Here is a 12,504-nt window from a genome sequence, read left to right as displayed (position 1 = left end):
ACTCCACCACAGCTCCCACCCCGCGGGCCCATGCCTCTGCCTCCAGGACACGTCAATCAGTGGTGTGTCTACCACTACAGGGCACCCAGGTTGACCCACCACCCCAACAACAACAGGGACCTGGGGGCAGTGGTAGTGGGCACACCGTCCAGGGGACAGAGGCCCAGGGACACAGGGGAACTGGGAGGGCTGCTGTGCGACAGTGGGGGGACAGGCCCGGGGAACCGACTCTCCAAGAGGCCCTCTCCTCAATCATGGGAGCATACCACTGCTCCCAGAAGACGATGGCGACGGTACTGGCCCGGTTCCAGGAGATCCAGGAACTGCAGGAGGAACGGTACATCGGGTTCAGGGAGGAACTGAGGAACATCGGTTCCGCAATGGGGACCATCGTCATGGCCCTTACCCAGATCGTCACCACATTGCAGGACCATGTGGCACCCCAAAGGGCCCCTGACACTAGCCCAGGCCAGGAACAGCCTACCACCTCCGCCGGCGCTAGTGGACAGGAGGCCCCCACACAACGACAGGCCACCAGAACCCCACCTCCTGCAGGAGAAGAACCACCCTGCAAGTGGAACCTGAGATCTCACAAGAAGACAGAGTAGGATTGCAAGACCCCCGCCAGCCAAAGATACCCCCTGATGTCATCCCACTGTCCCACATTGTCACCCTGTCCAAACTTGAACTGCCCCTGCTCCATCCTTCCCCAGGCATATGGACAATGCACCTGTGCGACTGAGAACTGGACTCTGCCATGGACATTACTCCACCCCCACCCATCACCGTTTCACAATCATGAACCTATATGTAGCACTTAAAATAAATCACTTATTGCACTAAAAATAACAGGAGTCTGCTTGTATTCTTTACAAATGTATTACACATAACGGTGCAATAATGTCCAGTTACTTTGTGATGACAACATACCAATTTCAATAAGTTTTAGTCCATGGGCAAACAAAGCTGAAGTCAGGCAGTGGGTCACACAGCTCTGCAAAGGGAAGGGAAAGTCACAAAACAGTCAACAGGAACTGGGGGGAAACACAGACAGTGGAGACCCATGAGGCCGTAAGTAAATGTAAAATGGCGTGGGGGATTCTTACCTGTGTGCTACTGAAAATATTGTTGTATGACTGTATCCCTGTTGTCCGTGTCGTCCCCGTCGTCTCCTCCTCTTCACTCTCCACAGGCTCCACAGCTGCTACAACACCACCATGTGGACCATCCTCCTGCAGAAAAGGCACCTGGCGTCGCAAAGCAAGATTGTGAAGCATACAGCAGGCCACGATGATATGGCACACCTTCTTTGGTGAGTACATTAGTGATCCCCCTGTCATATGCAGGCACCTAAACCTGGCCTTCAGGACCCCGAAGGTCCTTTCTATGATCCTCCTAGTGCGCCCATGGGCCTCATTGTACCGTTCCTCTGCCCTGGTCCGGGGATTCCTCACTGGGGTCAGTAGCCACGACAGGTTGGGGTAACCAGAGTCACCAATTAGCCACACACGGTGTCTCTGTAGCTGTTCCATCACATAAGGGATGCTGCTATTTCGCATGACATACGCGCCATGCACTGACCCAGGGAACTTGGCATTTACATGGGAGATGTACTGGTCAGCCAAACAGACCACCTGGACATTCATCGAATGATAACTTTTTCTGTTTCTGTACACCTGCTCACTTTCTTTGGGGGAACCAAAGCCACATGGGTCCCATCAATGTCACCAATGATGTTGGGGATGTGTCCAAGGGCATAGAAATCACCCTTCACTGTAGCCAATTCGCCCACCTCAGGGAAAATAATGTAGCTCCGCATGTATTTCATCAGGGCAGACAACACTCTGGACAAAACCTTAGAAAACATAGGCTGAGACATCCCAGATGATATGGCCACTGTTGTCTGAAAAGACCCACTTGCCAAAAAATGCAGTACTGACAGAACCTGCACCAGAGGGGGAATCCCTGTGGGTTGGAGGATGGGGGACATCAGGTCTGGCTCCAGCTGGGCACACAGTTCATGTATAGTTGCTCTGTCAAGCCGGTATGTAAGTATGATATGTTGTTCTTCCATTGTCGACAGGTCCACCAGCGGTCGGTACACAGGAGGATTCATCCTTCTCCTCGCAAGTCCCAGCGGACGGTGCCTAGGAAGGACAACATGGAGCACAGAGTCAAGCAACCCACAGGTTCGCACACACAGCTTGCACAGTACACGAATCGCCATGCATTGAAAGGCTTGTATGAGTGGCAATGCAAGGCCTAGACCTGTGTGACGCAGTAGAAATCATGCCATGTGGGCCCTTGAAATGGCGGCTGCCTGACCTGTGAAGTGTGACAGTGGGATGTGAGGTCACTGCGCTGGCGTGGCACACCGTGGCGGTAGGCGGTCGAAGACCGCGGCGCAAAGCAGCATTGGTTAACATTGAACCCTATGGGTCTCAGGAGCCAATGACGATGTGCGCCGGCGGTCGTGGCACGCACCGCCGCGGTACGCACCGTCGCGGGCGTGACCGCCATTTTCTATCAGCCTTATCACTCGAGACCTGATCATCCACAGGAGAGGACCTATACTGCAAGTGCTGCTGTGACCCCGGTCTGGGAGATACAATGGCTGCTGCGACTGGGGAAAGGGCCCCTGCCTTCACTTCCGAAGAATTGGAGAAACTTGTTGATGGGGTCCTCCCCCAGTATGCGCTACTCCACGGTCCTCCAGACCAACAGGTTAGTACACACGGTGCACGTAGAATGGGCTATGCCTGTGTTGAGTGGGGTGTATGTAAGATGGTGGGGAGGGGAGCGAATGAGGAGTGCAACGCATGATAGATGAGAGCATGTGCCACATGGCAAGGTTGGGTAGGGGGGGCCACTCACATTGACCAGGGAGAAAACTGATGCGATATCCTTTACCACCCTGTACATGTCACATAGGTCAGCGCCCATCAGAAGATCGACATTTGGCGTGCCATCGCCAAGGACGTCCGGGCCCTGGGGGTCCACAACAGACGGGGCACCCACTGCCGAAAGAGGTGGGAGGACATCCGCCGCGGGACCAGAAAGACCGCAGAGTCTCTGCTGGGGATGGCCTCCCAACGTAGGAGGGGTGCCAGCCGCCAATTAACACCCCTGATGTCCCGGATCCTGGCGGTGGCCTACCCCGATTTGGATGGGCGCGTGAGGACATCACAGCAGACACAATGGGGTGAGTATCAGCACATTCTACTATCTTTGCGCGCAGTGAAGGTGTCTGGGTGGGGGAGGAGGGCTGTGGCTATCTCCAGGCCAGGGCGCATTCTGTAGGCTAGGCCCCTCCGTTAGACACGGTCCTGTCCCCCCGCCCCTCACCTCTGTAGGGTGCCAAGTACAGCTGTCCATGGTCCGGCCTCACCCATGTGTGCATTTGTCGTCCAGAAACCTGTAGGCCTAGTCACAATAACTGAGTAGTGTACCCCGATTGCGCGGCCTAGTTCAGGGGGCTTCTGTGTCTGTCCTCTCCGACTACGGTGTTGGCAATGCATGCACTCAACCTGTCTTCATTTCTCCCCCCCCCCATTTTCTTTGTCTTCCTGTTCATGTGTGCATTAGCATCATCAGGCGGAGGAGAAGTGGCAACGGCGCACGAGGAAGGTGGGCATCTCCTTCGCCCCAGGCACCTCAGGCCCTGCCCCAGTTACCCCTGCTGCCCTCAGTGAGGAGGTCATTGACCTCCTCAGGACACTCATTGTTGGGCAGTCTACCCTTTTGAATGCCATCCAGGGTGTAGAAAGGGAGGTGCATCGGAGCAATGCATACCTGGAGGGCATTCATTCGGGTCAGGCTGCCCATCAGCGATTGTTCAACGCTCTGGCCTCAGCACTGACGACAGCCATTGTCCCTGTCTCCAGCCTCCCTCTTCTGACTCCCTCCACCCAGTCCCAGTCTCCTGTTCCTCTGTGTATCCCATCCACACCATCAGACCAGCCTGCACACACCTGAACACCCAAGGGCAGCTCATCCAGACATAAGCACCAGAGATCACACAAGCATTCACCCAAGCAACATCCAGATGCAGACATGCCAACAGTCACTACCACCTCTGTGTCCCCTACCTCCTCATCTCCCTCGTCCCTCCCTGTGACGTCTCCACTCACACCTGCATGCACACCACCATCAGCCAGTACTTCCATCACCAGCACACCCTCCATTACAGTCCACACACGTGCAGTCACCACCCCCACTGCCATTTACACGTCCCCTGTGTCCTCTCCCAGTGTGTCTGTCACCCCTTCTTCCAAAGCACACAAACGCAGGCAGCCACCCACCCAACAGCCATCCACCTCACGACAGCCTCCGTCACAGGCACCTGCACCCAAAGACAGCACACTTGACTCTCCTACAACCAAATCCTCTTCCTCCACTCCCAAACCCACTACACCTACCCGTCCCTGTCCTTCCCAAGTCCTTTTCCTTTCCAACCTTGAGCTCGTTCCAATCACTGACCCACCCCCTCCATCTGGTAAGAGTAAAAAAAGCACCTCAGCCACCACCAGCCCTGCATCTACTGTAACCAAAGTGCAGGGCTATTGGAGTCCACCAGATCCTAGGGCAGGAACATCGGCCAGCAGCAAGGGGACAGCAAGCCCACCCCCTGGGAAGAGGACAAAAAAGAAGAAGGCCCGGCGTGACAAGAGTGAGACGGCTGCCACCAAGGACAGTAGCCTTGCCCCGTCACCTGCCACATCATCCAAGGGAGGCAAGGGCCACAGAGCTTCAGTGAAGGAGGGCAAGGGCAGCAGGGCGGAGAAGTCAGGCAGGAGGCGAGCTGCCCAGGAGTGCCCCACCAGCCCCATTCCGGGTGTGTCCGACGACACCCACGGGCCCAGGACTCCATCACAGGAGGGCGGCCCGACCGCAAGTTCGGATGGTGAATGAGCGGGAAGTCTTGGCCAGGTCTGGCTCCCTAGACACACAGGACAAGCACCGCTGAACAGGGCCCCGCCGGGAGGAGCACCACTGAACAGGGCCCCGCCGGGACAACATCTGCTGAACAGGGGCCCGCCGGAACAAGAACCGCTGAACAGGGGCCCGCCGGAACAAGAACCGCTGAACAGGGGCCCGCCGGGAGGAGCACCGCTGAACAGGGGCCCTCCAGAACAAGAACCGCTGAGCAGGGGCCCGCCGGAACAAGAACCGCTGAACAGGGGCCCGCCGGAGCAAGAACCACTGAACAGGGGCCTGCCGGGAGGAGCACTGCTGAACAGGGCCCGCCGGAACAAGAACCGCTGAACAGGGGCCCGCCGGAACAAGAACCGCTGAACAGGGGCCCGCCGGGAGGAGCACCGCTGAACAGGGGCCCGCCGGAACAAGAACCGCTGAACAGGGGCCCGCCGGAACAAGAACCACTGAACAGGGGCCCGCCGGGAGGAGCACCGTTGAACAGGGGCCCGCCAGAACAAGAACCGCTGAACAGGGGCCCGCCGTCTCTGCACCGCTCCGCTGGGGCCTTCATCTCAAGCACCGCTCCGCTGGGTCCCGCTGTCACTGCACCACTCCGCTGGGGCCTTCATCTCAAGCACCGCTCCGCTGGGTCCCGCTGTCTCTGCCCCGCTCTGCTGGGGCCTTCATCTCAAGCACCGCTCCGCTGGGTCCCGCTGTCTCTGCACCGCTCCGCTGGGGCCTTCATCTCAAGCACCGCTCCGTTGGGCCCTTCATTCCAAGCACCGCTCCGCTGGGTCCCGCCGTCTCTGCACCGCTCCGCTGGGGCCTTCATCTCAAGCACCGCTGGCCCATTGACAGTGCCGGTTCTGTGTCGACCAGGGCTTCAGGAAGCACTCTGGGCACCATGCCTCCTCCATTAACAGTGGAGTCGGTAATCCATCTGATGGACTGTGGCAACCCACCCACTGTAGAGACTCGAGAGACTGTGGCTTTGCACTCCCCAGGATGGAACAGTGGGCAAGCCACCCACTGTAGAGACTCGAGAGACTGTGGCTTTGCACTCCCCAGGATGGAACAGTGGGCATGGAGGCCCCTCGTGAATCTGGCGTCAAGGACTCATGTGGCTGAGGTTCCCCCCCTTCCGTTCCCCCTGAGGTGCCTGTAGTTTTGTCATCTGATGCCCCAGCAGTGTTCTCTCCAATGGGATCTGGTCTCCTGTGTGGGCTTTGCCCATGTGTTTGTGCACATTGGCCCACGGACTATGGAACTTTGAGGGTATGTGCAGGACTTATTGCCTATGTATATATTGTTGACTCTGTTCATTCCTTATTTTTGTATCTTTTTTATGGCATATTTCCCATACCTTTAATGGAGCTATTTCTACATATATTTTATAGATCAATTTAATTGTGTCTTTGCATTATTCCGGTGGGTTTGGGGGTTGTCACTCTGACTTGTTGCTCGGCATTGGGGTGTTGGTATTTGTGGTGGGGGGTGGGTGTATGGCGCATGTGTGTGGGCGTAAGCTTTCCTCCTCCCCCCTCGCCTGAGTCGTAGGTGCAGTACTCACCGTTGTCGTCTGCGCCTGCGTTCGTACTCCTGGTAGATGAGCAGGTAGACAATAGCTGGTAGGATGTTTAATTCGGGTTCCATGCTGTCCTCCTTCCTCGTGGAGTGTGTATAGGTGAGCGTTTTCCCGTTCGTAGTCTGTTTCCGCCGTGTTTTTATCGGCGGGGCTCCCGCCCCGGAAAAGGTGGCCGATTGGTGAGTTGTGATAGGGTGGGCGGTACATTGTCTGCCGCCTGCCTGTTGGCAGTGACCGCCGCGCTGTTTGTCTGTCCCACCGTGGCGGTCGGAGTGTTAAAGTGGCGGGCTGTGTTGGCGGTTCCCGCCAGGATCAGAATTCCATTTTTTTGACCGCCTGCCTGTTGGCGGGTTGGCCGCCGCTTTATCACCGACCGCCAGGGTCAGAATGACCCCCTTAGTCTGTGACCATAGTTGTATAATGAGGGAGACTTGTATGTACTGCCCAGATTGCCCTTCTAAGCCTGTGCTGATTGTAGTGGGGTGTTTCAGAAGTTACCACACCCAGAAGAATTATTGGGAAAAACCGTAAAAGTAAACTGGCTGTTCTGTATTGTTTTATATTTGTTGTTCATGTTCATGGTTGGCATTGCTGTCATGTGTTTAGGTAGAGCTTTTGTGTTTGTAGTTTTGTACTTACTTATAATTATAATTAGTGTTTTCTTTTATATTTAATAAAAAAGTGATGGCAGTGTGTGCGGAGTGGAGCTTGGCTGGTTGTATGAGTGTAGTGGCGCTTGGCTGGTAGTGTGTGTAGAGTGGTGCTTGGCTGGCATGCATGGAGTGACGCTTGGCTGGTGGTGTGTGGAGTGGTGCTTGGCATGACGGTGTGTGTGAGCTGGTGCTTGGCTGGCGGTGCAAATAGTGACTTGCTGTTGGTCACTACAACATACTGCTAGCCAAACGCCAGTCCACAGACTCGTCAGCTGATGTGATTGCTGTGTCAGGCATGTGGGTGTATAAAAGTGATGGGCCCTTTAATGGCACTGTCTGTTGATGTGAGTGTTGTAATCTTCTGGGCCAACAGCTGGCAGCATGAAAGGTTTTGTATATGTCACGTATGAAAGGTTTGTGAATGGACTGTAAAGCAGTTGGTGCCTTGGTGTGGCTTTACATCTCACAATCTGAGTCATTGGTTCAGTTTTTTGTCCATTCAGTTATTAACAGTGCATTTCATTTTTGTGAAATCTCCTGTTAATAAAATTTTATCTATTGAACCATCACTCACCCTCGTGCCAAATCCAACCAGTATGTGTGTGGTAAAATGAAAAAAACCTGCTCTGCTGTAATCAGGCATCGACACACATCCGTGACATGCTAGGTGTCTCAGGTGACACCCCAATGATGAAGCATGCCACCAACTATGTTGGTAGGTGAGGGGTCTTTTAACAAAACGTAAGAGCGTCTCTTTGCATAATTTTAGTGTTTGGAACATCACAGAATTAAGAGTCTTGGTAACGTGCTCACTTCTTCTCTAGGGAAAAAGTACCAACTCTAGTTAAGTTTGATAACTAGGCACCCAGTGGAGTACAGGGTCATGTGTCTCTTATGGACCCAACAAATTTCACAGCCACTATGCCCTGTAAACTTCAAAATGTGACTAAAAATTGAACATTTTCTTTGCATTACTGTGCCATATTTTTCCAGAAGCAAATATAAGCCAGAAACTTCTTACCACCCACCGTTCCCACCAGTGTCCTCATAAAAATGCTCCCCATGTGTGAGTGGGCCAAGTGCCTTTAACAGGGAAGGGGCCAAAACACAAAATGGAAACATCAAAATTATCTATTACAAAACTACCTGTTTTCGCAAGAGAGAACACCTATGTTTTTGGTCCCAAGCTCCATGGCCATGTAGGGAAGTCTACCACACTCAGAAATTTCTGAAAATTAGACACCTGGTGGAGCCCAGGGCGGTGTGGCATGCATGGATCCTCCAACATTTTCCTACCCAGACGCCACTGCAGACCTAAAATTTAGCTAAAAAATGACATTTTACGCATTTTTCTGTGCAGGATCACTATGCCAGCACAAATTTCTTACCACCCAGGATCCCCATCGATCTTCAAAGTAAAATAAAACATCACTTGTGTGGGTGCCCAAAGCAAAGTCAGCCTAAAAACGTGTAAAGAAATTGTGCTTCTCAACTCACTGGCATATCCTCTCAATCTCTATACATTTTGGCCCTTCCCTGCTGCAGGCACTGGGGCCACCCACACAAGTGAGGTATCAATTTTATCAGGAGACCGAGGGGAATACTGGGTGGTGGGAAATGTGTGCTGGTGTGGTGATCCTACACAAAAATGTGAGCAAAATGTGTTTTTTGTTAGCTAAATTTAATGTTTGCATGAGATTCTGGGTAAGAAAATGTTGATGGATCAACGCAAGCCAAATATTCCTAGACTCCACTGGGTATCTAGTTTTCAAACATGTCTTGGTTTGGTAGGTTTCCCTAGATGACCGCTGCCTTGAGGATGAAAAATGCAGGTTCCCCATTTGCAAAAACAGGCAGTTTAGTAACAGATAATTTGCATGTGTCCAAGGTGCATTTTACAGCATTTCCTGTCACATGAACTAGGCCTACCCATACAAATGAGGTACTATTTTCATTGGGAGACTTGGGTGAATGCTGGGTTGAAAGACGTTTTTGGTCCCCCTCAGATTCTAGAACTTTGTAGCACTGAAATGTGAGGAAAAAGTGTCCTGTATCCAAATTATGAGGTTTGCAAAGGATTCTGGTTGACAGAACCCAGTGAGAGACACACAAGTCACCCCATCCTGAATTGCCATAGGTGTCTGCTTTCCAAAAATGTACATGTTTTTTAAGTTTCCCTAGGTGGCAGCTGACCTAGAGGCCAAAATCCACAGCTAGCCACTTTGCAGAAAACATATCTGTTTTCATTGGAATAAAATGAAGTGTCCACGTTGTGTTTTGGGCATTTCCTGACACAGGCACTAGGCCTCTCCAGACAAGTGAGGTACCAATTTTATTAGTGACTTGGGGAAGTGCTGGGTAGAAGGAAGTTTGGGGCTCCCCTCAGATTCCAGAACTTTGTAGCATTGAAATGTGAGGAAAGAGTGGTTTTTCTTGGCCACATTTTGAGGTTTGCAAAGGATTCTGGGTGACAGAACTCAGAGGGAGCCCCACAAGTCACTCCATCCTAGATTCCCCTAGGTATCTACTTTCCAAAAATGTCCATGTTTAGTAGGTTTCCCTAGGTGTCAGCTGAACTAGAGGCCAAAATCCACAGCTAGGCACTTTGCAAAAAAAATCTGTTTTCATTGGAAAATGTAATGTGTCCAGGTTGTGTTTTTGGGGCATTTCCTTCTGCGGGCACTAGGGCTACCCACACAATTGAGGTACCATTTTTATTTGGAGACTTGGGGGAATGCTGGGTGGAAGGAAGTTTGGCGCTCCCCTCAGGTTCCAGAACTTTGCAGCACCGAAATTTGAGGAACAAGTGTTTTTTAGCCCAATTGTGAGGAATGCAAAGGATTCTAGGTGACTGAATCCAGTGAGAGCCCCACAAGTCACCCCATCCTGGATTTCCCTAGGTGTCTACTTTTTTTAAATAAACAGGTTTGGTAGGTTTTCCTAGGTGCTGGCTAAGTTTGAGGCCAAAATCCATAGCTAGGCACTTTTCAAAAAACACGTCTGTTTTCATTGGAAAAATGAGATGTCTCCACTTTGTGTTTTGGGGCATTTCCTTTTGCAGGCACTAGGGATACCCACACAAGTGAGGTACCACTTTTATTGGGAGACTTGGGGGAATGCTGGGTAAAAGGAAGTTTGGGGCTCCACTAAGATTCCAGAACTTGGCAGCACCGAAATCTGCGGAAAAAGTATTTTTTAGTGAGGATTGCAAAGGATTCTAGGTCACAGAACACAGTGCAAGCTCCACAAGTCACCCCATCCTGGTTTCCCCTAGATGTCTAGTTTTCAAAAATGTATAGGTTTAGTACATTCCCTTAGGTGCCGGCTGAACCAGAGGCCAAAATCCACAGCTAGGTACTTTGCAAAATATATGTCTGTTTTTATTGGCAAATGTGATATGTCCACATTATGTTTTGTGGCATTACCTGTCACAGGCACTAGGGCTACCCACACAAGTGAGTTACCATTTTTATTGGGAGTCTTGGGGGAATGCTGGATGGAAGGAAGTTTGGGACTCCCCTCAGATTCCAGAACTTTGCAGCACCAAAATTTGAGGAAAAAGTATTTTTTTAGCCCAATTGTGAGGATTGCAAAGGATTCTAGGTGACAGAATCCAGTGAGAGCCCCACAAGTTACCCCATTCTCGAATTCCCTAGGTGTCTAGTTTCCAAAAATGAACAGGTTTGGTAGGTTTCCGTAGGTGCTGACTAAGCTAGAGGCCATAATTCACAGCTAGGCACTTTGCATAAAGCACATCTGTTTTCATTGGAAAAATTAGATGTGTCCACATTGTGTTTTGGGGCATTTCTTTTTGCAGGCACTAGGCCTATCCACACAAGAGAGGTACCATTTTTATTCGGGAGACTTAAGGGAATGCTGGGTTGAAAATAAGTTTTGTGCTCCACTCAAATTCCAGTTCTTTGCAGCACTGAAAGTTGAGGAAAAAGTGTTTTTTAGCCCAATTGTGATGTTTTCAAAGGATTCTAGTGACGGGACAAAGTGAAAGCCACACAATTCACCCCATCCTGGTTTCCCCTAGGTGTCTAGTTTTAAAAAATGTATAGGTTGTTAGGTTTCCCTAGGTGATGGCTGAACTAGAGGCCAAAATCCACAGCTAGGCACTTTGCCAAAAATACGTCTATTTTTATTGGAAAAATGTGGTGTGTCCACATTGTGTTTTGTGGCATTACCTGTCACAGGCACTAGGGCTACCCACACAAGTGAGTTACAATTTCTATTGGGAGACTTGGGGGAATGATGGGTGGAAGGAAGTTTGGGGTTCCCCTCAAATTCCAGAACTTTGCAGCACTGAAATTGGAGGAAAAATTGTTTTTAGCCCAATTATGAGGTTTGCAAAGGATTCTGGGTGACAGAACCAAGTGAAAGCCCCACAAGTCAACCCATCCTGGTTCCCCTTAGTGTCTAGTTTTAAAAAATGTACAGGTTTGGTAGGTTCCCTTAGGTGCCAGATGAACTAGAGGCAAAAATCCACAGCCAAGCTCTTTGCAAAAAACACGTCTGTTTTCATTGGAAAAATGTGATGTGTCCAAGTTGTGTTTTGAGGCATTTCCTGTCCCGGGCACTAAGCCTACCCACCCAAGTGAGGTGCCAAATGCATGGTGGAAGGAAGTTTGTGGCTCCCCTCACATTCCAAAACTTTGCAGCACCAACATTTGAAGAAAAAGTGTTTTTAGACACATTTGGAGGTTTTCAAAGGATTCTAGGTGACAGACCCCAGTGATAGCCCCACAAGTCACCCCATCCTGGGTTTCCCTAGGTGTCTAATTTCCAAAAATGTATAGGTTTGTTAGGTTTCCCTAAGTTCCCTGAACTGCAGCCCAAAATCCATTTCTACGTACTTTGAAAAAAGCAAGTCCGTCTTCAATGGAAAAATGTGATGTGTATATGTTGCCTTTTGGGGTGTTTCCTGTTGCGGGTATTAGACCTACGTACACAAGTGAGGTACCATTTTTACTGGGAGACTTAGGGCGGGGTACAGAATAGAAGAACAAGTCTTATTGCCAATTGTCTTTCTGTACATTTTAGCCTTCCAAATGTAAGACAGTGTGCAAGAAAGAAGTCATTTTGAGAATGCCCTGTAATTCACATGTTAGTATGGGGACCCCTGGATTCAGAGATGTGCAAATAACCACTGCTTCTAAACTCCTTATCTTTATCCCATTTTGGAAATGCATAGGTTTCCTTGATAACTATTTTTCTTCATATTTTACCAAAATGTAATTGCTGTATACCAGGTATAAAATATAAACCCATTGCAAGGGGCAGCTCATTTATTGGCTCTGGGTCCCCTGGGTTCTTAATGAACCTACAACCCTAATATATCCCAGC

This window comes from Pleurodeles waltl, chromosome 8, assembly GCF_031143425.1.
Source record: "Pleurodeles waltl isolate 20211129_DDA chromosome 8, aPleWal1.hap1.20221129, whole genome shotgun sequence".
NCBI lineage: Eukaryota > Metazoa > Chordata > Amphibia > Caudata > Salamandridae > Pleurodeles > Pleurodeles waltl.
The sequence above is the reverse complement of the archived record's forward strand: the minus strand, read 5'-3'. Positions refer to the sequence as shown.